Raw genomic sequence first — 26,659 nt, 5'->3', positions numbered from 1 at the left:
AAGATAGGGCAAGGAAATGTCTCCATACTAGTGGAGGAATGCTTGAAGGATGTGGTCCTACCTTTTCCTACAATGGATACTTCATCTCTCCAAGGCTCATTATGGAGTGCTGTTCGATGGTCAAAGCTTCTTTTGCAATCTTTTGTATTAAATGGGAACTTAATTGATCCACAGGAAAGCTACAATGGTGATGAAGAACATGATCATTCTGATCCTCTAGTTACAGATGCAATACCTATGACAAGCCCAGAATTTGAAGCAATGATTCGAGAGTCTTGGAGAAATCAGAGGGTCCTTTTAAAAGATGACACAATGATGAAACCATGAATGAAGGGACCATCTTATATGTATTTCCACATGATTATATCAACTTTCAGGAACTTGGTCCTGATTGTGTGGGTGTGGGTATTGAAAGAGAAAATGCAAGCATTGATGATGTGGTTGAAGTGGGTAGCATCACTTTGCTAAAGTGGCCCATCAAGCAGACAACAATGTTGAATGGGAGCCCATTACAACGATTTGTTCCTGTTGATGGCATGCATGCTACATATGAGGATGTATCCAACGATGACAATGTTGGAAAAAAACTTGATGGGAGTAATGTTGTCCAGTTGTCAAGGAAGAGACGATACACTTTCATGAACAGGACTCAAAAATCAAAAGCAGCACCAGCTTCGACTTTTTACCTTTCAAACAAATCAATTCAAAGGGTATCATGCATTGATTGTTGTGCACAAAAATGTTGCCAGTTTGCAGATCATGATATGGTGACAAGGTTACGACAACAGTTTTGGGGAGAGTCTCAAAAATCACGCACTAATTATGTTTATGATGTTCTTTCTATATGTTATCAAAAAGATGAGAAGTCACGATACCAATTCAGGCTAAATGGCTCTATTGTTTGTTGTAGAGCATGGTATGAGCTACATGGAATACCAAAGACATCATTTTATCGATACAAGGAGAACTTTGAAAATGGTGTGCGCCAATATGTACATGGGAACACATGTACATTGAGAAGGGGACTTCAACATACTAGTTTAGCAAGAGCACTACTAAATGAGTTTGTGGAAAACAACTCTGAGAAGATGCCACATAGAAGTAGAACACTGCTAGATGGCTCAAGAGAGACTCAATTGGTGATTCCATCAACATACAAACAAGTGGATATTTTATGTGAAATCAACACGACACTTGACCAAATGGGCTATGAGAAGAAGCTATCCCAATCTTCTTTTGGTAGAATTTGGAACAAAGAGTACCCACATGTCACTTTAACAAAGACGAGTGAGTTCTCTAAGTGCAATATTTGTAGCTCAATCAAGGCAAGGTTAAAAGCTAAACCTTCTCTTGAAGAGAGAGCTCTTCTCTTGAGGGAGAGAGAAGTTCACATGGCACAACAAAAGAGTTGCAGAAGCCTATATTATGCATGGCGCACGTATTCAGAAACTCAACCACAAAAATATGTATGCATAATCCATGATAAGATGGATCAAAAGAAGACTGCCATTCCTAGATTACGCATTGTTCCCAAGGGTGTGGATTCAGGATATAATCTGCAGGTGGCATTGATTGGCATGATCACTCATGGACATGGAGAAGGTCATTACGGACACTTTGTCTTGAATGGTTTGTGGCCAGCTGATCCAAATCTTACAATTGGCTCAATTGCTAATTGTTTACATAACCTAGAGAGGATAGATAAGCATCCTCTTGGTGATCTAGTAACAAATGGACTTCCAAGGAGCAATATTTCACTACTACATGCTTTGAACTCAAGGGATGCTTTGGACTACCATAACTTGAGTGATGGAAAAGAGCCCATTGTGGAGTCGTCAGAAATTGCAGAAGAGGAATTGGGGTCAACATTTCGCAGATTGCCAGAGAACTTGTTGCTACAATTGGATAATTGTGCAGGGGAAAACAAAAATAGATACTTATTTGCCTATTTGTCAATGCTTGTTGCAAGGGGTGTTTTCAAAACCATCCAGCTGGGATTTTTAATGGTTGGGCATACACATGAGGACATAGACGCCATGTTTAGTAGGTTTTCAGAGAAGCTGAGAGTTACACAAACCTATACTTTGCCACATTTGATGGATACATTACGAAACATCTCATCTTCATCTCCAGCTCCATTTCTTCTCACAAAGATCCCCGATTTCAAGCAATATTGTGATGGCTATCTTTGTGATGGACAAGACATACTTGTTGGACATTCCAAACCGCTTCAGTTCAGGTTCTTTATGCAGGATGAGACACCAATGATGCAATATAAGGCACATGTAGGTGTATCAAGTTGGAGTGGAAGTATTCGCCTTTGGAAAACAGACACAGAAGGCAAGCCAATGTTACCACATGGAGATCCACCTCTAGTACAAATGGCAGAGTATGTCAAGGCCCACGAAGAAGTCATTTTGGGGCTAAAGAACTATATAAAATTTTGGAAAAATTTAGGGAATGGTTCAAGTATTCCGCGATATTATAGACCCGTGATAGATTATTGGAGTAAGGTAATTGAAGAGATTGGAAAATCAATCATATCAGAGGGAGTCTTGTATGAAATTTTTTGGCCAAAAACTCAAGAATATTCTCACCTACAAAGCACTACAATGAATTTGCAACAAGGAGCAGAAAGATTCCTAGGCCTTGAAGAGTTGAACGATCATTTTTGTGGGCCTCAACGAGATAGGCCAAGGGAAGATTTTGACCCTATGTCTGATGTGCACCAAGGTGACTTTCTTATGCTTGTTCTGAGTGACACAGAAATCTATCCAGTGTGGCTTGCAATGGCTTTATCTGACATTGATAATGAGCCTACATCACCAAACTACAGAAAACTCTTGATTCAATATTGGGCACCTTGTGCGAGAAAAAGTGGGATGACAGATACTCAAGCTTACAGCAATTGTTGGAAGGGTTATTGGGCTGTCAACTATAAGGAACCACAAGTGTGGGAAACTATAGATGCAATTGTTTGGTCCTGGAGACCCAACAAAGAAGGACCATTTTCTAGAATAAAGATTCCAGAAAGGCATGCTCTAAAATCCAAAGAAGGCCTCACTCGTGCACATCAACCACACTTGGATCAAAGTTCAGATATGGTATCAAATGTGGAGTAGAATTATGTGGAGCTTCTATTGTGACTATACTAGTCAGTTTGTAAACAAAATCTTTTTTGTATCTTCCTTTGTTTTATGTAATTTATAGTTATTATTCAAATCCATGTGTTGTACATCCTCTTGAATTTTGGTGTTTATCAACACCACAATCCTATGAGATTTTCACTTTATTTACTAACCACACACCTCAATTTTTCCCACTTTAAGTGGAAAATTCCCAAATTACATGAATTTAGTCGATTTGGAGATTCCCATAATGTGAGATTTTTACCAAAATACCTAATACGGTCTTCACCTCTTTCTAGTACAGTCTGTGGATTTGTGCTTTCTACAACTATGTATTCTCGTCCATACTTGTCGACAACTATAGATCTCCATTGACAGTCGACTCCGTATGTGTAGACATATAAGAGCTTGTAATCCGTTATCTCTTCTAGGTATGGATCTGAGCACCTATAAAGATTGACCTCATTGTCGTCAATGTATCTATATAGTCCTTCACTCTCATGACCAATCATCCAAACTCTCTCAACAAGATGGATCTTTATCAATTGCAAGTTTGGAAGATCCATTGTGAGAGGATATTCCTCTATCGTTGGGATCTCCAAGCTTGTGTAAGCTGCTTTTGAATCTAGGGTAGACATGATTTCTGGGATTAAGAGCTTTTGCTTGGTTCAAGTAGACTTAGTCCACTGTGTTCAAGTGCTTTGGTTAGGGAAAAGTTGAAAGTATGTCCAAAACCACAACCATTTTGTCACAATTCTCGCAAATTGTCTCTTTTAGACACCCCTAACTTGCGGATGTATTTTGAGACCTCAAACGACGTTTTTTTTCAAAGTTGACCTAAATGGTTGCCAGGGGCATGCATTTAATTCAAGTTTTGCTCTAAAATCTATAGAGTCGCTCTCAGGCTACGTTTTGATATAAAAACTTTTCCGATCCAATACCGTTTGTGAAAGTTATGGCCAAAATAGTGAAATGCAGTTTAGATTGGTCAAAATGAGTCCAAATTCAATTTTAAAAGAAGATTTGGGATCTCTGTGACACTGTGAACACTCTTGTATGGTCAAAAGTACATTTGGACCTAAAAATGGCCTTGAGACATCCTACGCGTAGGATGTCTTTTTGCTTAGAATGACTTGAAATTTTCACTCCAGCTTCTCCTTAATGTGCTGATCACAGTGGTGTGCTCATAGGTTGGTTTGGAGTCCTAAATCAAGCTGGAGACATCCTACGCATAGGATGTCTCACTGCTCAGATTTTATCCAAACTTGATCCCAAGATTCTCCTAGTGCTCAGCAACCCAATGGTATACTCAAAATTGAATTTGGATGCCAATAGGTCAAGATTTAGGCTGCAAGAGCTTCTAGTGCACTCCAAGAGTAGGATGTTTGACAATTCTTGTCTTTGCTTGTTGGTAAATAGGCCAAACAAGGTCCAAATTCACTTTTGAAAAAAGTTCTGGAATCCTTGAGACACTTAGAACCTCCCTTTATGGCTACAATAGAATTTTGACCACTTTATGACCCAGGAGACATCCTACGCGTAGGATGTCTTTTTGCTATGTTTCAAACTTGCACTGTAGCTTCCCCTTGATGTGCTAAACTCACAGCTATTTTTACTTTTTGATTCTGACACCTATAGGTTGGTCAAATGATCAAGAATCTGTTCCAAAATCCTAATGTTCGTTGTGATGAATTCACCAGTCAAATCAACTCCAAATTGGACCAAAATTGACTAGGAGGCTTGCCTAAGGCTATACAACACCCTGCTATGTCCACAGTTTGAATTTGGCCTCTAAATCATGCCTTAGACATCCTACGTGTAGGATGTCTAACTGCTCAGAATTGCCCCAAATTTGAACCACAAACTCTCCTTAAGGTGCTGATCACTGTGGTATGCTCAGAGGTTGATTTGGAGTGCTAAATCATGGTGAAGACATCCTACACGTAGGATGTCTAAGTGCTTAGAATTTCCCCAAACTTGAGCCACAGCTTCCCCTTGATGTCAGCAACCCAATGCTATGCTTAGATTTCAATTTGGATGTCAAAAGACCCCAAAACTAGCTGTTCTAGCCTTTTTTTCTTTTAAAAAAACGCTAAAGTCTGTTTAAAACCCAATTTTCTCACCCAAATGAGCTGAAAACTCTCACATGCACTCAAAACATCATGTATAACATGCACATGAAGTCACCCTATGGTTTGGTCTCAAAAATTATGCCTTGGGCACAATTTGGGTAGGATGTTTGGCAATTTTCGTCTTTTGGTCTTATCATGTCAAGATATGGTCAAGTTCCCCTTTCCAGGTGAAAATAGGGTAAAACCTACCTTCTAAACACACTGGTCAACTCAGAATTTCAAAATTTCCACCAGATCACCCTGTGGACATCCTACGCGTAGGATGTCTTTTTTCTCAGAATGGACTTCTGTTTCTACCCAAGGTGCTTCTTGATGCATATAACAAGAATATGTGATCACAGCAAATTTTGGATGTCAAAATTGCTCAGAATCACCACTTTTGGGAAAATATTTCTCTGAAAGAGTAACATCCCCTTAACTCTCAGTCTATATGTCCAAATGACATGAGCTTTGGTGTGTGTGTCCAACACAACATGCAGAATATGGGTATGATGTCAAAACTTGATTTTTGCTTCCAGAATCACTCTCTAGACATCCTACACATAGGATGTCTACTGATGAAATTTTTGGCAGAATTCATCCATAGGCATCCCCAAGTCTTTAGCACTACTTTTCAAGCATTCCTACCAGTTTTTATGCAAAATTGTGCTCAGAATCTTAAGTTTCTTGTTTTCGCGTTTTTGACACTCCGTCTTTGGTCTTTTGGGTGTCAAGAGTTGGTCAAAACTCTAGTTTCAATGTATACTTAGGGTAAACCCCCCCTTCTGAACACACTGGTGCAGTCAAAATTTTCAAATTTGGTCTCTAGAACCTCCTTGAGACATCCTACGTGTAGGATGTCTATGTTTACAGAATTGCAGGTTTTCTTCACAGAACCCTTGCAAATGCTCTTTTATATGCACAGCATCAGTCAGTCATACAAAAATATCCACAAAAGCTTGTTTAATGCATTTTTACCCTCAAAAGCACACTTTTTCATGATTTCAAATGCAATCAAGCACTTTAGCAAATAATTCAGTGCTGAATAGCCCTAGATCAGAATCGGATCACTTACCTAAAGCTGCTCCTACAAATCATATGGGGTTTTGCATCTATGAGTAGAAAAACGCTTCACTGCCACACACGGACTAGTAAACGCTTTTATCACCTCACAAATCACTCGACCACCAACAACTACTCTAATCCACAGATCCTAACTAAACCTATCTAGTCGCAGACCCTCGGCAAGACACACGCTTCCTGGCTATCCACTTGATCGCGGAATATCCTCTTCCGGATCCACTTAAGAAAAACGCTTTCTTTAGCCGAAACTAAATCAAGCAACCATCACACGAGTGTTAGTAGGAAACCTACTTAGGTCCTTGTGTCCCCGACAATGGCACCAATGTTGCGGAAGCGACTCACACACCCATGAAGTGCATGCAAACACTACCTAGATCAACATAATGTCAATCGAGGACACAGATGACACGATAGGCACACGGAGGAAATCTCTTTAGCTAGTCAGGCTGAGACCATCCTACACATACAACACTCTGGAAGGCCAACTAAACCACGATCAAGAACCTCACTGCTCTCAAGTACACCACCTAGCCACATACACACATACGAAAGGTAACTCACCTAGTCATGCCAGATTCGTACGAAACTTAAGGAACACCATCCCCTCACTAGGATACACCTGTCCCTACGCTTCTACACTCAAAACCCTCACTCTAAACCCGTCTGCGGAAAACGCGTAGGACGACAAAGCAGAATTTTGAAAGTGCCCGAAATTGAAATTTATGAGTACCTATGCGTAGCTTATGTCACCACGATTTTATAGACTACTAGCACGCAGAAAATAGACATCGTTTGATACACTTACGGCCACAAATAGCTCATAGATGCGTCGGCGTGTGCACTTCGTCTCGCGTGGAATGCTTGGCGTGGTCGCGTAGCTCTCCTTGAGCCTATAGCAATGGTGCAGTAAGATCTCCAATGTGTTGAGGGAGCCAGGCATAGCGAGAGGATAAAGCTCACACTCACTCTCTTTCTCTCTCACACACAGTATACGGCAGCGCTCCAGTTTATATTATCATTAAAGTCCCCCCCCCCCCCCCCCTTTTACAAAATGACCTAGGTACCTTATATACTAAGGCTACCTTAGGTTTAACCAAAAATGGGTTGAAAGGGTCAAATGGATTTGTATTTACAATCTGGAAGTGCCATTGCACCCCGACTTCTGAAACTAGAATAACTACTCATTACAAATGACGTTTATAGCCATAATCCGCAGCATTTCATAACTCGCAAAAGATAAGACTTTGGTACGAAACTTGAGTTGTGTTGTTGACCCAGTGGTCAACAGGGGAGTCTGCAGTGGAGCGAGGAAACATTTAACAATGATTTGGATGCGATATTGGCTATTGCTGGAGGGTCAACAGATCCTGGGTTTGTCTTTCTTGCATTTTTCGATTTCATTGAATTCACAAATTTTCAATGTGCATTCCAAAGATTGGGAGATAATCTAAGCTACCATTGTTGTGGTGCCTTGCATCACTTTCCATTAGCTCCTCTTGTAAAGGAGCAATTCCAGTCCTAGCAGTTGTTGCCTTCTTGGGACAAGGTAATGCTTTTGAAGAATTAAGAATAGGACTAGAGGAACATCCCATGTTGATTGATTGCTCAATGCTTCAAGTATCAAATGAAGGCATGTCAAATTTACAATATTTGGAGGCCAAAAAAAGCGCTTTGGTTAAGCACTACATTCATACATATTGTTTTGAAGACCGGAAGCTTGTTGATCTCTTTGGTGATGGATCCTTGATTGCACAAGAAGGACTACAACAAAAAAAAGAATTCATGTGCTTGGTTGAGAGAGTGGAGGAGAAAACAACCTTACAAATCAAGCTTCTAAACTTTGCTAAGGCCCATGTTGATATAGAAGAGTGGGCTAGTCTTCAAACCCAACAATCCAAGTTGCAACTAGATGACAATGTGCCTAGTAAACATGATATTTCTCCACAAGAAGAAGAAGAAGAAGAAGAATAGTGTCATTTAGCATTGGAGGACTATTTGGAAATGGAGAAACGTATGTTTTGAACTTCTTGTACATGTTAATGTTTTCTTTTTAGCAATTTGATACTTTTAGTGTTAGATTTTGTTTTATATAGTATTGCTTGCGTTTATCTTATCAAATATTTAATGTTTGAATGGTGAATCCTTAGATTAAAAATATAAGACCTTGCATTTTATGGCCCCTCATATGTTGTGCATTTGGTGGACCTTGAAATTGTGCTATAAGTCTAGCTTGGAGAACTGGTGGACCTTTGATAATCTACATATATCAACACGCCAAGTTTGGACAAGTGGTGGGACTACAAACCAAAATATTTAAGCTATAATAGAGTATATGTTGAAGATGTGAAATTTGAGATCAAAACACCCATACTACTAGAGAAGATAATTTGCAAATGTGGTGGAGCATTGTATCAATGTCATATGCCTAATTTTGACTAGTGATGACTTTGAAACTATCCCCCTAGTCTACAAAAAAACATATATGGACCAAGAGATTAAGCTATTGTTAGTGGGTCGTCGCGACGGACGTCTGCAGCATAGCTCTTTTGTACTAACATAATGTCAATATGCAAGGAAGCAACTCAAGATGGGGCACGGAGACTTAATGAGGGGGTCAATCTCACCAAAGTGAACTCAAGGGCTACTCGTTCTACGACAAAAGCAAATCAACCACTTCTTAGTCAGACAATTAGTATGCGTCCAATCTCACCACTTAACGTCATCACGCCTTTTCAATATCCAAACGAATCCGGAATGCCATGAAACTTAAGGAGAGGTATCAAAACACTTATGGGCTCAATCCTACCAAGTTTTGTCACCATCTGGGAAGGTACATAAATCACAATCCATCACAAAAAATGTGCAAAAAACTGAAACAAAAGTACTTGGAAAGATCTTCCTTAAGCATAGAAACACTTATCCATGGTCAAAACATCAAAAAATAACATTTTAACCCCACAATCAATGCATTTAGCTCACAAACAATACGTTGCGAACCACAACAGAATTGCAAATGATTACACTTTGAAAGTTAGGGGACTTTCCCATGGCCATCTGGCCTCTTATAAGGGTGTAGACTCAGAGAAATAAAGAGGGTATTATCTAATCACATCATGACTACAACTCATCTTAGGCTGAATTACATGGTTTTTTTTTTTTTAATAGAGTTTCCACAGGGTTTTGTGTGCATACGTATGTATGCGCCTGTATCCACCAAACATTCCCCCCTTCCTATTCATTGTCCTCATGCAAGCTATCTCTAAGTGAGTTTACTTTACTGTCTTCTTTCGAGCATTGCAGTGAGATTTCTAAATTTCTAAGCTCTTGCTTCAATCTCGACTTTGGTTGCCAGCTCTCTGAAGGGATTATTGTTGATGGTACTTTGGTAGGCGATGTGGTGGGCTGGCAGATCTTTTGTCATTGGATTGAATATGGAAGAGTCCACTTCGAAGAAACCTATCATGAAAGCTTCCTCAAAGGTCTGCATGTAATGAGAGGTCAAAAACATGACTCTTGCATATAATCCCATGATAACATTTCTAATGGGGATTTCTGTCTCCATATTCCAGCAAATACCCCGCGTACCCTCGACAAAAACTTGCCAGGGATGCTCTGCTGCTTCAATGTCTCTAAAAGCTGTAATGCACGTAATGAGCATTTTGGCAATCTTTACAAGCATCTGACAAGTGAGATCTGGGATCTCTTTCATCATATTGATTACTCCTTTTAGAGTTTGCACCATGTATTGCTCCGATGGGGGGTTGTTATTAAGCAGTTTTGTGATTACTGGGTAGTTCAGCACTGTCGGTCTTTTGCTTTACCAACTATAAAAACTATCCCAAGATCGCCATCTGTTGATGGGATAGTAAGTGGGGTCAATCCTAAGATGTTGGGGGGCGTTCCTGTAATATGTTTCATCAGTTGGTCGCTGATCGAACCATTTTTTTCGCCAGAGTGGTTGATTGTCAAGGATGGCTTGAATCTGAAGGGCCGTAATCAGAACCTCCCTGTAGTCCCCTCTGCTGTTTGGTTCAATTTTGGGGAGCATCTTTTGCTGCCATAATCTAACTTCTTGCCACATCAATGGTAGTGCGATAATCTCATGCCCATGACTTTTTGCTACCTCATCTGGAGTGATCATGAGGAGGGCAATCGATTCCAACACTTTTAGTTCATATTGCATATACGCCTTGTGTGAAGGATCCTTTACTTCTGAGATCCAGCACTAAATTTCATCTTTTGCCGACTCCGAGGTGGATGTCATGGCTGGATCTTCTGATTCCTGAGTGCCTTTTCCAATGCTCGTAGTGGGCATCTCTGTTTGATGAGTTTCAAACGCCGATTGTTCAAATCCTTCTCCCTGCTCAAATTCCCGTAGGTCCTGCTGATACTTTGTTTGATTGGCTTTCAAAGCTGCTAATTCCCCTCTTGCCTCAGTTAGTTGCCTCTTTAAGTCGTCGATTTCCTCATCCTTGGCTTGTTGTAGGTCCCTATGACCTGTCGTCATGATCTGTCTGTCATACTTCTCTTGTTTTAGGGCCTCCTTCAACTCCTTGATTTCCTGGCTCAAGGAAGTAGATCCTGCAGTCATTGTTGAAGAAGAGGGTGTCTTCTGTATGGCTAGGAGCTGAGTTAGAGACCTGCTAACCACTGCATACGAGCCTTGTAGCTTCTCATTTTATTCCTTTTCTCTAGTTAGCTCCTCCTCAAGACGTTGCTGTTCGATCTGCAATGCGGAGTTCACCTCGTTGAATTGTTGCACTGATTTGTAATAGTACATTGCATTCTCTCTTTCTCTCTGCAACTCTGATTGTGCCTGGACTTGTGCGTTCTTTAGTGTTTTGATTTGTTGCTTTAACTGCAAGGATTCTACTGCTTCTCTAGACCTTATTTTTTGTTGTCTTCTAACTCCAGCTCCCTTAGGTTGTAAAGAGCCCTTTGAAATTCGAACTGTAGTTTGATCTTCTCTAAGTGATCGTCAATGTCAAATGACTTGACTATCTCCACTCCTTCTTTCATGGTTGCTTGTGTGTGTGGAGATCCTGGCCTATGCTGGTCTTTTCGGCTTTGATCCGATTGCTCAGCCCCCTCAGGTTGCTTTTCTTTTTGTTTCAAATCTTTTAAGGCATCAGAGGTTGTGGTAGGCTTTGTTTGTGACTCTGTTTTTTGATCTATTTGCTGTTCCGTCTGCTTTCCTTCGACCCCTTGCTCCGATCGTCCTGCACTTTCTCCTTTCTCTTTTTCTAACGTCTCTGAAAGTGTCTGAGCATCCTTGGGAGAACCAAGGTCTTGACCTTTTTGGTTCTGTGTGTTGTGTTATTCCTCTCCTTGCGAGTGAATTTCCTCTTTTTTACTCTTACCAGATTCATCAGATGATTCTAGATCATCGACACGTGGCTTCTTTGATTCTTCCTGCTGTCTCTGCTCCATCTTTTGCTTGACTCATTGTGAATGTGCTGCTGCATGGTGCTGGCAATTTTCCATTTTTCTTCAGCTTCCTTCCCCTTTTGTTGCTTGATCCTTTCCAAAGCCTCTGTTTTCCTACGTATCAGCGGAGCATTCTTGGCTTCATCGTCTTCTTTCTCATCATCCACTTCTACTTCTTGGGTTTGATGTTGATCTTTATTTTGTTGGCGGAGCTTTTCCATCAATGCCTGAGCCTCTTCCATTGTCCTCCTGGCATGAGTAATGGGGATAGCTTCTGCCAAATGTGCAGCCTTTTTCTTCAACCGGGTATATCCCAATGTGTATGGGCTATCCTGCTCCTCCTCCGAAGATTGGTACTCAGAAGGAGTATCTCTTGGGTGGGACCCCTCTTCCTGGCTACTCCGAGCATCTGACTTGGTTTTATCGCTGTCAGAATCCCTTAGAGGTGCACTTTGCCTTGTCTGTTTGACTACTGGGTTCGGCCTTGTAGAAGGTCCTGCCACTGGTCTTACAGCTCTTTTGGATCTGTGGATTAGATCTATCTGCGCTTTGGCAGGTGGTAGATCGTAGATCATTCCCAATGATTGATAGGCTATACGTGTGAGCATTGGTCCCCCGTTCATGTAAGCTTTACTTCTTTGACTGCCTTTTAGGTTTGCTTCCATAATTGTGTCAAGAAGATAGTTGACAAAGTCGCAATTGACCACCCTACCTTCAGCCAACTGCCTTCAGCCAAGCGCATCACCATTACCACTACCATATGCAACAAAGGTTCGGTATATCTAGGCGGCTTTTGTACCTTGAAATATTGTGATATAAGACGCAATGGCAGTTCCGTTTTTTAGTAGATCACGTCTTGATACGTCAGCTTGTGGCCTCAATGCTTCAAAAAGGCTTTATCATTGTCTATTGCCTTCGTTTTCTGCAATAGATTGTGCGTCCCCTGCGGCAGGTGGAGGGCTTCATTGATAATAATCCAATGTAATTTTTACCTTAACGACTGCCCCATCCTTGTCTGTCAGAGTTGCTTCCCCATTGTATTGAATTGAACTTATGAGCTCGTGAGCTCGTCTGAAGTCTATTCCCCAAGGAGGCAATCGTAAGAAGTTGTCAAGTTGTAGGCACCTGACTCCTGCTTGCACTTTTGGTTTCTGGTGCAAAGTCCACATTTCCTATGGAAAGATGGTGGTCTTTACAATTTCTCCGTCTGCTGCTTGAAACCTTCCGATGAAGATGTTTGCCGGAATTGCTTCAAATACTTGTTCGGTGAGGTGAGCTTTCTCATTTGATGAGATATCGGTTATCTCATAGGGTGCCACATTCCACTCCCTCTATGCTTTCCTTCCAGGCATCCTGTTGCCAATTTTAACAAGTGAAAGTAGGTTTTAGCCATTGATCAAAATTGTCAAAAAGTGTAAACTTGACCATAAAATGAAAAAGTGAGCTTAACTTTGTCAAAACTACTCCAAATTTGACCAAATTTCACCAGTGCACCTAGGATTACTATAGGCACAAGACTGTAATGTAACAGATGGAATTTGGCAAAACTGAACATGGATCGCGATCCATGTTGGGAAGCATTTGAAAATTCTAACTTTGGGAAGTTATTCCTGGGCATAAGGAGATGCTACTGAGCAATTTTCTCTGAATTTAGGGCTGAGGGTACATGGATCGCGATCCATGTTGGGCAATATTTTGGAAATCTGATGATACCATCTGGTAGGGTTCATCTTGATTATGACTTGGTCCAAAAATTTTGGGATTTGGATCAATGGTTTGACACTTGGGCTGAATTTGGAAATCATGTACAAATTTAGAGATTTTGGCTTTTTGAAGTGGACTTTGGGATTCAAATGGCTTGAAACTCCATGGCTTGGCTTTCCTCATCATACTGAATCAGATGGCATGGGTTTTACTTACATTGGGCAAAAAGGTGCATGGATCGTGATCCATGTTGGAAAGAATTTTGATACAGTTCTTGTGCACATGTGTTCCTATAGGTTTTCCTAGTACACCGGTGAAATTTTTTCAACTTTGGACATGTTTTTCCATAGTTTGCCCCATTTTTTAGTTTATGGCCATATTTTTTCCGTTTTGACCAAATCTGTTTCTGGCAACCACTTTTGGAGCCATGTTCTGCCTGAGATCTCTCCTTGCTTTGATTTCTGATGATTTAGGTTTGTAGTTCATGGCTTTGCTTGATTCCTTGGCAATTTCCCCCAGACATCAAATTCTTTTGAGAAGACAAACTGAATCCTGCAAGTTTCACCCTTTTGCAAGTAAAATTTTTCTTAGTTTTGATCCCATCACCATTCTTAGGTTACATTTGCTTGTTGATAGGCTTCGAGGAGAGTGTGATGTTTCCCAAATAACTTTAGCAGTAATTTGACCAAAAGAACATTTACAAACTGAAAGTAGCAATCCAGGTGGGTTTGATGATCTTTAGAGCACTTTTTGTGCTCATTTTGCAACACCAGTACTATTTGTACATTGTGCAGCTAGTGAGCCACTTTTATCCTGATTTTTGCAAAAAGGAACATGGATCGCGATCCATGTTGGGATGCTTTTTGAAAAAACCAATCATAGGAGTTTGTTCCTGACCTTTTAATGTTGCTCCTGTAGAAGTTTCCATGATTTTAGGGTTTGGGGAACATGGATCGCGATCCATGTTCCGGCATTTTTTCTGCTGTTTTTAGCTTGGCTGCTTCTTTCAGTTAGTTGGGGTCTACTGATGAGCTTTTTCTTGTTTTTGATGGGTTTTGGACTTCCTCATTGGCCTTGTTAGTTTGCCCATTTTGTGACCTTGTACTACTTTGATTTGTTGTTTTGGTACTGTTGTTGCAGCATGGGTCACACACACATGCTCTTGCAAGGTTAATGATCATACCTGTCAAATCTGGTGTAGTAAGATCCACCGAGGTGGTTGCAGTGGGCAAAAGAAACTCCGAAAACTCTATGCTCCTGTGGTTCCTCTCTCTCTCTCTCTCTCTCTCTCTCTCTCTCTCTCTCTCTCTCTCTCTCTCTCTCTCTCTCTCTCTCTCTCTCTCTCTGTGTGTGTGTGTGTGTGTGTGTGAATGCAAATGAGCTTCTGTTGCCCTTTTGACTATATGATCCCAGTCTACCCGGAATGCCCTATTTATACTTACCTTCATATGTCACCTGCGGTTCAAACCATTCGTCATTCTAACACTTGGTTTACAAATGGCGTTTGATCTGCAGTTTTGATCCTTTGGAAGTTGGCTCAAAATTCATCTTGTGTTGAATTTTCCCATATTTGCCATGTTTGAAGTCCTCCTTTGAAGTTTGTTTTGATGTTTTCTTTCAAAAGTCGATTCTGACTTTCCTGACTCAACTTATCAATTTTCTGTTGATTACCTGTCGTTTTATTATTTTTTGTAAAAGAAAATTATTTACAATGATTATTAGTCGGCCAAGAATTAGCCAAAATTAGTGTCACCTCCCTTATATACATACTCTTATTTTGGTATTAGATGGTGACAATATGGCTCATGATTGTGCCAACTAAGAGTCTGTCAGGCTCTGAAAAACTTGTATTCTTTAAAGAAAAGGAAAGAAAAGGAAAGGAAAGGAAACGAAAAGAAAAGAAAATAAGTAAGATGATAATAATAATGGTATTTTGCAAATGATAATCCAGTCGCATTTCCCCCCTTCCTAGAGTGAGTTGTCCGCGACGAACATGTGTCAGAGTGCTTGGGAATAAAGCGCGTGTCTATGCATAGCCGTATAGTGTGGCTCTATGATGCTGATGGAGGATATGCATGGGAAAACAAAATGTTGTGCAAGAGATAGGTGTTGAACAATATGTTAAGTGGTTGTTGGTGGCGAGGTTTCTTGGAAGCTGCGTGGTCCGAATAATAGTAATTGTAGAAGACGCGCTCTGTGTTTGACTGTGACCTGCAAAAGTTTTGATGCCGCCGGTGGGGTTGCTTTTTGGAATTTTTTGGGTTGCCATCGAAATTGCTTAGGTATGGATCCGCTAGAAGAGGCATCATGAAGGCGAAGTTGTTTTGGTTGCCATAGCCATTTGAGTGTGTTTGGATGTCGAAGATAGTGGTCCATTGGGTTAGGCCGTTTGACAACAACGGTGGGCAATTTGTGGTGGTTTAATTTCTGTATAAGTAATGTAGGTTTACGTGTATTGGTTTGTTGTTTAGGTATCTACAATTGCCTAGGCTTGGTTTCCATGATTGATTTCTTAACCCATATTTTCGTGACCAGGGTGGTGGATGATCTCTGAGCTGTTGCATGTGGCGATGGTAGAGGTTCCCATACATGGTCCATTTGTACAAATGGCATGGCTAAAGATTGGCCCTGGTGTTCAATGAGTAAAGTGTTGTCCTGCCAGTTTGGTGTGGCTTGATGAGTGCGCATCCACGGCACTCCCAGAATAACTGCTTCGTTAAGATGTTGATCTTTGACCACATGAAATTGATATGGATAAATTGTCCCATCAATGGTGATTGGCAAATTTATGTGGCCTAGACTGTCCATAGTACCTTTGTTTGGGTACCCACTTTGCCGGGTCCTTGCCTTGTGCTTGGCAGCTGCATTTGTAAGAGTGATTTTCTCTTTCAAATTGGGCCTGTTTTTGTACCGGTTCCTCCTGGTTTTCTGCCACGTCTTTTCTCTTCATTTCTTCAATCCGTTCTCTTCTTTCCTCATTATTAGAGCTTTCACTGCTATGCCGTTTTGGCGAGCTCTCAGCAGACTCTTCGTCAGACTTGTATGTTCTCTTGGTAGATCTAGTAGCTCAAGGGGAAGGTTGTGCTGACACTATCCAAGTGTTTTGATCTAGGGCAGGCGGCAAGTTTTTTGCCGTGCCGATAGCATGGTAGGGAATCCTGGTTAGAACCTCTGGTGCTCCTAGATATGTGATTTTTCCTTCTTTCTTTGTCCCTTTCAATGTGGACAAACATAATGTGCGTGGTCAATTGGTTGCCTGGTTGTTGATTTGAGAACTTGTGTAAAGGTTGTGGAAACCGTATGATTAGGTGTCATATACCTTGGCGGTCTCTTGGCAAGGAAGTGGAAGTGCTGATGGTACAATCTTGCGAGCTCTTCCACCTATTTATGGATGAGATCAAAAAATGTGGCAGCGACGGTTTCCTTGGTGAAGGTTCCGGACGTCTTTCTATCTCTTGCCCTCATTGTCATTCCTTTTGTCGGCAGTTTGAGTGCTTTTGCCACTATCTCTTTGGTAATCACCACTTCAACTTTGTTCCCTTGCTAGTCAAAGATTTGAGCGGTTCCATCTTCTTTGATCGTGGACAAAAGCTCATAAGCTTTTTGGAAGTCCACTCCACATGGGTCTTCTTCATAAAACTCTCTGAGTCCAAGCCTTCTGTTGGCTTCTTTGGTTTGGGGCTTTGCGGTGACATCATAAACTTCTTTTGGTAGAAGTTGCAGCTCTACCTGATGTCCTTCTTCTCTCTTGAACCTTCCTATGAACATTGTAGTTTTATGCTCTTCAAGCTGTTCTCTCGACAGGTAGGTCGCTTTGGCAGTCTTGACGAATATGGATTCAGTTGGTATGGTGGTAGCTCTTACAACTTTTCTTTTTGATTGAGCTTCTTCTTGGCCTTCTCTGTTGCTTGCATGGCTCCTGTTGAGGTATAGAGTGTCAAAGTTAGCAGATTTGACATATTTTTCTCTGAAATGTCCTTCAGTCTGAAATGCTGACAAATTGAGTCCAATTTGCTTCAAATCATTTTTTGAGCATGCATAGATGCATAAAAACTTGAAAAGATCAAAATTATGAAGTCCAACCAAAAAATTGCAACAAAAGTAAATAATCGTTATTATTTATAGCTGAGTAATTTTTTCAACTTTTTGCAAATTTGGCATTACAGGCTTGAAGTATATACCAAATTGATACTCTGAGTGAAATATGGGCTCATTTGAATACACAGGGTGAAAATGGTGCCAGATTTAGGCTTTAGGTCTATGAAACAATAGACGTAAAGAGATTTTGAAATTTTGAGCTCCAAATTTGTTCAAACTTGGCTAGTGGGCTTAGGACATCATGTACTTTGGATGTATGATGGCAAAGTTGCATATTTCTCCCATTTTGGTCAAAAAGTAAATAATCACGATTATTAACTTTTCTATCAAAATGAACATTTTTTGGTACAACTTGGTTCTAGGCATTGTATAGACCTTGTGTAGGTGATATGAGGTGATTTGGATCAAAAAATGTGGCTCATAACTCAGAATTTGGCTTGCAAGGACTTCTTTGCATTTTTTGGTAATTTTTCAAGTTATATTTGATCATTTTGGCTCATAATTGAAATTTGGCATGTAATAAGTGTGTACAAGTGATAGGTGAGGTGATGATGCAATTTTCAAGCCAAAATAGTGTAAAAGTAATTAATCGCGATTAGTTACAGCAGTCACATTTTTCTTGCAAAACTTGAAAACTTTGACCTAAACACATTCTATACACCTAAAATAAGTCCTTAAATGAATTTGGTAAACTTTGGTCTTGCCGACATCACTTTGTGCTTTGCTGACTCTGAAATCTCTGATTTTTGTGACTACACGGTCTATAGAGTTGGTTAGTCACTTTTGAGGCTATGGACTTGTCCGCAACATAACCGTGAAGCAACTCATCCAATTTTGGCCCATTTGGAGTCAACTTGACCTTGTATGTTGAATTTGACACTTTGTAGTCTTCGAGCCGTTTTCTGGTTTTCGAGGGCTTTGCTTGATTGATTTCATAAAACCAATCATATACATTGTGTATAAACCTCATAGGTAAGCTATCTGTGGAGTCAGAATCCAATTCTGGCATCTGCTAAAAACCTAGCTTTTCTACTTGGGACATGCTACAGTTCAAATCTCATCCGATTTGGTTGAGCTGACAAGCCGCTGTGGTCAATTTTTGGTCGTAGGTTTTTGTGCATTGCTCAGAGTCTAGGGTTTTTTCTAGGGGTTGAGACTAGCTACCGGCCGTACAAAATGGATGATTGATGAATAAGGAACTTACCCCTCATGTCTCGTATGAGACGGTGCTGAAAACAGACAACTGTAGACTCCGAAAAGTACGCGCGAAGAAGTCAAAAAGCTCTCTCTCCAAAGACAACAAGTGGAAATGAGGTGATTTTAGCCTACCTTGGGTATCTATACCCGGATTTCCCGAACCAAGTTTTCCCAGATTCCGCTGTTAGTCCTACTAGGCCATGAAATCTATGTTAGACTCAAAAATTTCCCCAATCGGATTCCTCTAGCTCATTCTGCAAGAATACTGCAAAAGTAGGTCTGGCCGCCTAATTTAGGCTTCCCTCTTTCATCTGCCAATTTGATTGAAATTTTTTGTGCTTATCTGCATTGTCTTTCTGATCATCACCGTGTCTTCAGTTTTTCCATCTGACATGTTTATTGGAAAAATCAAAGGAAATAACAAAATGCGCTAAAAAAGCAAAGTGAAAATCCAATAATTAAGAAAATCCGTTGAAAAACACAACTTTATTGTTTTTGGTTGGATATTTTTAAGTCTCAATATCGAGAAAAATGATGAAAAATAACCAAAAAGAACTTTTTTTGATGATTTTTTGATAGTATATACACTATTTACACTTATCGGGGAGATATTATCAATTAAATTTTCCCTGTTAGTGATTTATAAGGGCATTATTAGGTAATTTGGCAAAAAATTCTACGTTAACATCAAACATTTTCCTCCCTCTTCAAACATTGCCCTTAATTATTTAGTACTCTTTCACCCCTCCTAGATGGCGTACTCCGGGATGATTGTGTGCATGCATTGAACAATTGTGTCTATGCATAGCCTTGGTTGGCTCTTCCATGCTTGGAAGATCAATGCAGTTCAAACCATTATGATGTGCAAGAGTTGGGTCTTGAGTAATTAACTCAAAAGTTTCCGATGTCGAGGCTTGTTGTTGTTGTCTTCCAAAGAGCAAATCTTGTAGCTTGTGTGCTCTTTGCTTGATTGTACCATCAAGATGTTTTAGCACGCTGATTTTCTGAGGTTTTGGTATCAATAATGACTATTGTCAAGCTTTTAATCGCCATTGGTATCTCGGTTTGTCTTGGTCAAAATGATGTGGTTGAGGTTTTTGAGGCTTAACTCTCCATTGCTTGATTGGTTTTGCAGTTTTCACAGAAGATAAGTGCTCCTTTTTCTTCCATATCCATTTTGTGATTGGTTCCTCTCTCGGAGATGCTCATCTCTGTGTTTTGACCCTCGGAACCGTCTTTGGTTTTGTTGATGATGTTTTGGGCACCCATATTTGAATCAATTTTTCCTTAAGATGTGCTTTCTTTACCCAAATTTGCATGACTCCTTGCATGCTACTTGTAGCATTTGCTTGTCGATAGGATGGAGAAGATTGATTACTTTGTGGTTTGCTTTGCTTGTAATTGTCTTTCCATTCCTCCTTGCTTGGTGCAATTGGAACAATGAGTTGGTGCAATTGGAACAATGAGTTGTCCGCCTTTAGGTGATAGCTTGACCTGATTGTATCCCAATCTGGTACTGCCTTGTATGTCGGCATCCAAGGAGTTCCAAGAATCATCGTCTCATTCATGTGTTCATCTGGTAAGCATACAAGTTGATGAGCACAAGAACATCCATGTACTATCAAATTCAAGTTGACTACTCTCAATGTTGGTGTTGGGTTCTTGTTGCATCCTTTGATAGTCGCTATTCCTGTTGTCAATGACTGACTTGTTTCTTTCTTGTACGTGGAATAACTGACTGCATTTACTCTAGCTCCTGTATAGACCAAAGCATTTGTGCTATGATTGTTGAGCCGTACTTTGATGCGAAGGTCCATTCCATCTAACCATTCATCATCCGTAGACACTGCATCTTTCTGCAAGTCCCATTGTCAGTCACCTATTTCCAGTGTGTTGATGGGAATAGGTATTTGTTGATTCTTGAGAGCAGCTTTCCTTTTGAGTACCCAAGGTCGAGCTTCCTCTTGGGCTTCATCAATAACCTGTTGTTGTTTTATCTTCCTTTGCTTGGCTGCATGCATTCTCTCTAGAAAATCATTGGTTAGCGGCAAATTGTACTTTTTTAAACGACATCCAATAATCCAATAATTAGCCATTAGTTCACCATCTAGGGTGGACAATTTGACTGCTCCACTTGGAGATACATCTTCAATGATAAATGGTTTGTTTTCTTTTTTCTTAAACTTGAGAATGTGTTGCTTAAGGGAATAGACTAAAACTAAGTCCCCTTTCTTGAAGATTTTTGTAATTAAATGGGAAAAAAAATGTTTTTGTTTCTGTTTTTGTGCATAGATATGAGCTACAGTTGTTAGCTTTTGTTCATCTAGCTTTTCTAAATCTTTGAGTCTTTCTGACAATTAGCTCTTAGTGTTGGCAATAGAAATTATATTGGCAATATGTGCGTCAAAACTATAAACAAGGTTAAAATGTGTAGCATCTAAAGCTGTTTTGAATGAAACTCAATAAGCCCATAGAATAGCATGGAGATTCATTTCCCAGCCTGTCCTTCCTGAACTAACCACTTTAGTCAATACCGAGCTAATAAATTTATCCGTATGCTCAGCTTGTTCGTTTGCTTGTGGGTGATAGGGAGCTGATTTGTTATGTATGACCATAAACTCATTAAGTAGATACTCGATTACTTCATTGAGGAAATGAGTTTCCCTATCAGTGAAAATTTCTATTGGTAGTCCATATCTTGTGAATACATACTCATATAAGAATGTGGTAGTGGTTCTAGCATCATTCTTTTGAGTTGCTTTAGTCTCGGCCCACTTGGTCAAATAATCTGTAGCTACAATAATATATTGAGCTTGGGTTCTATAAGCAGGTGGTTGTATTGGCCCAACAAAGTCTATACCCCATTTTGCGAAAGCTCTAGCTCCCATCATTGGTCTTAAGGGCATGCTATCTACTCGTGTTGGCATTTTTGCTCGTTCACATGCATCACATCTTCAAACATATTCTTTGGCATCTGCAAAAAGTGTTGTCCACCATATGCCTGCCATTAAGATTGCTCTTGCGGTGGTCTCACTAGAAAAGTGACCTCCAGCTAATCCAACATGTGCTTGTTCTATAATCAAAATATATTTGTCTTCATTTGCACAAAGAGTAAATATTGATCCTTACCTCTCCGATACAATTGGTTTCCAATGAGAGCATAGTTTCTTGCTTCTGTTTCAATTTCTCTTTGTCGGTGTTTACCTATATCCTCAGGAAATGTTCGGTTTGATAAGTAAGTGAGTAGATAGTTACTCCACTTAGAAACATGTGACATTTGAAACAATGTTATGTGAGGTATGGATGTTTGTTTTTGAGATTGAGGACAATCCTTTATGAAAAACCGAACATCACTCCTCATAGTTGGCCAAAATACTCCAAGTCTCAAGATTCTTTGCATAGTTTGGTCTTTTGCAAAGTGAAGTCCGACTATGGTAATATGTACTTGACTTAGGTATTGGGTCTTCTCTTCAAGATTAATGCATAAGAGCAATATTCCATCTTGATTTCTTTTGTATAGCCTCCCAGCTAGTAATTGATACATAGTTGATTGCTCGATTAATTCGATTGTAATAGGAAGTGTATTTGTGAATCCACTTGAGCTATGGTCATCAATGATACCATATTTTTCGAACATCGAGGTATCATTTCCATAGAGAATAGAGTATGCATCTAGTAGATCATCGTCTACTCCTTTAGGCGGTTCCCATGGAACAATCCTAGACAAATGATATGCTCTTGATGAGCAGTACCCTTTTTTACAACTACAGTGAAATCAAATTCTAGAAGAATGATGAACCATCTCAATATTATTCCTATGCTGCATGGCTTGTTGACCAAGTACAATAAGGCTTGGTGGTCCACAAAGAACACAAATTTGTTTGCTAATAGGTAATGTCTATACTTTTTTATGGCATAGATCATTCCTAATCCTTCCCTTTCTGTGGTGGTATAATTCTTTTCCGCCATGTTCAATGGCTAGCATAAGAAATAGGAAAATCAATTTTCCCGTCTCCTAGTTGAGCTAGTATACACCCGATGGCAAATTTGGAAGCATCTACATGTATGTGAAATATCTTATTCCAATCTGGTGCTTTCAATATTGGAGCTGAGGTGAGAGCTTGTTTAAGCTTCATGACGGATTCTTCACACTCATCATTCCACTCAAAGTGTGTAATCAAGCTATACATGGGTTTTGCAATTATAGCGTACATGTAAATGAACCGTCTATAATATCCACAATGTCCCATGAAGGCTTGAACCCCTTTGACTGTTGGTTGTCTAGGCAAATCAGCAATAACATGAATTTTATCCATATCACTAGCTATGCCATCTTTAGACACTATATGTCCAAGAATTTTTCCTTGTCTACCCATGAATGTGCACTTTTTAGAATTTAAGCAAATCCTATAAAGTCTACATTTTTTGAATACCTTTTTGAGGTGTTCAAAATGATCAGCTTGGATTGATGAATGTACACATAGATCATCCATATATACTCCAAGAATTTCCTAAGATATTCTTTAAAAGCATGACTCATCAATCTTTGTAATGTGAAAGGAGCATTAGTTAACCCAAAGGGCATAACCCGATAGGCAAATATACCCCATTTTATTGCAAAAGCAGTTTTATGCTGATCTTTTGGGTCAACCAAAAGTTGATTGTATCCCGAAAAGCCATCTAAGAAGCTATAAGATTCTTTACATGCAACTCATTCTAAAACATGCTCAGTGATTGGAAGAGGAAAGTTGTCTCTAATGGTAGTTGCATTCACTTTCTTGAGGTTGACACACACTCGCAATTTTCCATTCTTCTTGGGTACTACCACAATTGGAGACACCAATCTCTGTGTTCAATTTCATAAATGAATTCGGCTTCTTTTATTATTTCAATCTCTTCTTTGATCTTTCTGGCAAACGTTTCAGTGTATGTGTATGGCATTTATCTAATTGGTTTCGCATCATCTCTCATGGGTATGGTATGTTAACAGATTTTTGGATCAACACCCTTGAGATCTTTGTAAGACCAAGCAAAGATACCTCGGTATTATTTTAGTAAGCTTAGTAAAAGCTCTTCTTCTTCTTCTGTTAGGTCATTTGCAATGTAGGCAGGCCTAAGTTCTTCTCTTGGTTCAGCCAAATCTATCTTTTTTTGCATTTTCAGGCCCTTTGTAGGACTCACCCTGTTTTCTTAGTTCTCTAATAGGTTGTTCGACTATAATTTTTCGGTCTTGGAGAGTATATTTTTTGTAATGGGATGGAACACCCATTACATATTTACCATCTTCTTCCATGGTTTCCATTTTGGTTGTATATATCTCCTCTAGAGCTTTTTTCAACTCTTGATACTTCTTTTTCCGCTCAACTCGTGTCATGGTTGGCTCCTTGTCCTGTTTCTTTGGCTTTGCCTGAGTATCCTTTTTCGTTTTTCTTGACATTTCTAGATTTTTATATTTTAATTTGAAAGATTCTGTAGTGATTTTGACACAATCATGTGCATCTATCTGCATCAGAAACTGTGTTCTATTGGAGACTGATGGCATAGATCTACCTTTCACGTTTTTGGTGTCTCTTTTTCGTCTATACCATTTTTGTCTTCTCGATTTCTGGATTGGAAAGTCAAAAAACTTTTCCTCCCCTCCTTTCATGAGTAGCTTAGCTCTCACATGTTCTTTTTCAACCCCCGAATCTTCTGAGGCAGCTGAGTGTTCTTCTAACTCATCTGTTGCATCGTAGTAGAGGTCTGAAAAGACTTGTTGAGCTTTCATCAAGTCCTTGGGTTCCTCAATTTCATCTTCAATGTGGAGGGTTGAAATCATTCAGATGGGAATTATATCATAGCCATCCTCATTGCAAAATTGAGTAGGCATAGACGTATTCACATACATCCATTGTCGCTAAAATTTGAGTCCACTCAAATGGCTCAAACAAATGTTCTGGAAAGGGTTTAGATACATAGGCTTCATCTGTGCAATCTCTTTTTAAGATACATTCTTATCTTTTTAAACTTCCATTTTCTGAAGCTCCACACATCCAAATAGGAGTGTCTTTGTTCAGCCAAGAAGGAAGCTTAGTTTCAGCCGAAGAGGCTGAATCAAACTCTTGTATGGGCATTTTCATGACATCTCTATAAGTGTGATCTTTTAGATTAACCCTTGTTATAGATCCCACTTGCTTCAGGTATAGATAGTTGTTTCTCCAATCTTGGATAAGCTGTACCTGTTGCATGAAAGGTCTTCCCAATATAATTTCATAATTGAGTTTCTTCCCAAAGTCTACTATGGCAAAAGTGTGTTGATATTCAATCCCACAGGAATTAACTATCACTTTTTCTAGCAATCCTAAGGGTCTTTTAATATATCCATCAGCAAATTGAAATTTCATTCGAGTTTGTCTAATGGCTGGTTGTCCCCAGGATTCCTATACTGCTTTCATGGCTATGGCTATGGCTATGGCTATGGCTATGGCTATGCCTGCCCCACTATCCAGTATTGCCATGGTTTCATTGTCATTATATTTCACTAGAAGGGTGGTGTTTCCTTCTTTCCCTTCATAGTATTCTCTAAAGTGTGTTCATTGGAACAAAATGAATCTCTTTGTTATCCATTTCGTATTTCAATCTTCCCAAATTTTTTATGATGAGCCTCATTATTCCCACCTTCTCTAGGGTTTTCTATAGATCATTCCATAAATATGGTCTGATTTTTAACAATTCTCCCAAGGTAAGGATGCATTGGATGGGAGTAGACATGATTGAATGGATGTTGTCTACTTCTAGGGTCTATTCCGCTCTTTTAACCTGAGTGGTCTTACACACTATGGATTCATCTTCGTTATCTCCCAAGTAACAGGATAATGTTTTCAAGGTCAATGGTTTAGACAATCCTGAAGCTTCAAATCCGCAATCCCCATACAAGGATTGTACATCCATGTCCATATAAGGAGGTAGGTTGTCCAACCAAACTTCCTCTATAGGATCTGACTTTAGAGTTAAGCTCCCATCATTAATCTCTCTATTCTTTTCCCATAAGTGTCCTGGCTAGTCTTCCTCTACGAATGGAATTTTGTTCAAGGCATCTTCGCTGTCCGGCACTATAAGTTTTGGCTCTTTTGGTTCAATGTGGGGTTCTACCACCACGTTGGATTTTTCTTGATTGTCTCTTACCATAAGCTCTTCAGGTTTTGCCATACTTCCAAGCTTGGGTTTCTGTTTTTCCAGCAACTCTTGCGTGATTCTTACCAAATTTTGATATGCCTCAAGCTTAGCTGCTTCCATGTCAGGAGAAGGATAGTTTTTCCATTTGTTTTCCATGTTTTGGCCTGCTTTAAGTCCTGCTTGGTAGGCTTCTAAGGCTGCATTAATAGGCTTAAAAATTTTATCAACCAAAATTGATCCTCCAGATTTCACGGTTGTTTCTTTGATTTCACTTCCTGTTTCTTTCACATTTTCCTGGAAAAGCTTTTTTGCTTTCTCCTCGATTTTAGCCCGTTGTTTGTGTTTTCTCATCTCATACCTTTTGCTTCTGCTTCTTTTGGTCTTTTGAGAGGCAATTTTTGTATTCTCCAAATTATCAGAGGAGTTATGTTTCTTTTTCTTAGCCTGGGCTCTAGTGATTACCTTAATTGGAACAATCGGTTCACTCTTAGATGAACTACTAGATATCACTTGGACTACGTTTACTACTGCTTTATCCTTGTTTAAAGGATTTTTAGGACAATCTTGTGGGAAGTGTCCTTCCTTTTTGCAACATTGTATGCAATAAGCTTCAACCGGCTTGAGGTTTTTATCAGGCTCTAGGCATTCATTTTTCCAATAATCATATGCACCACAGTTGTGATAGTTTCCCGTTCTTGGCTTAATCATGGGTCTTATTACAGGAGGTCTAACACCTTGATTAGCCACATAGTACAC

Source organism: Adiantum capillus-veneris, chromosome 19 (genome assembly GCF_014529385.1).
Source record: "Adiantum capillus-veneris isolate H3 chromosome 19, ASM1452938v2, whole genome shotgun sequence".
In the NCBI taxonomy this organism is placed as follows: Eukaryota; Viridiplantae; Streptophyta; class Polypodiopsida; order Polypodiales; family Pteridaceae; genus Adiantum; species Adiantum capillus-veneris.
Note: the sequence above shows the minus strand (reverse complement) of the source record.